Source organism: Arachis ipaensis, chromosome B08 (assembly GCF_000816755.2).
Source record: "Arachis ipaensis cultivar K30076 chromosome B08, Araip1.1, whole genome shotgun sequence".
Taxonomy (NCBI): Eukaryota; Viridiplantae; Streptophyta; class Magnoliopsida; order Fabales; family Fabaceae; genus Arachis; species Arachis ipaensis.
In genome coordinates this window covers 23122076-23122305 of record NC_029792.2, presented here as the reverse complement: position 1 = coordinate 23122305, position 230 = coordinate 23122076, and positions in this window count along the sequence as shown.

Below are 230 nucleotides of genomic sequence, written 5' to 3'. Positions count from 1 at the left end.
CCTATCGCCGTTAGGGTTTGGGTTTGCCCAGTGAGAGAGAGAGAGAAAGGGGCAGGGGTGGGTGAGGGCCTGAGGGGTTCTGAATGTTTGAATTTTTTTTAACATATATATATATATATATCACTGAACCGGAAAAAACCGAGCAGTTCTGGCAGTTCACCGGTTAACTGCCGGTTTGACCGGTTTTTAAACCGATTTTTTGTAGGAAGGTTCTTCATAGCAACCGAACC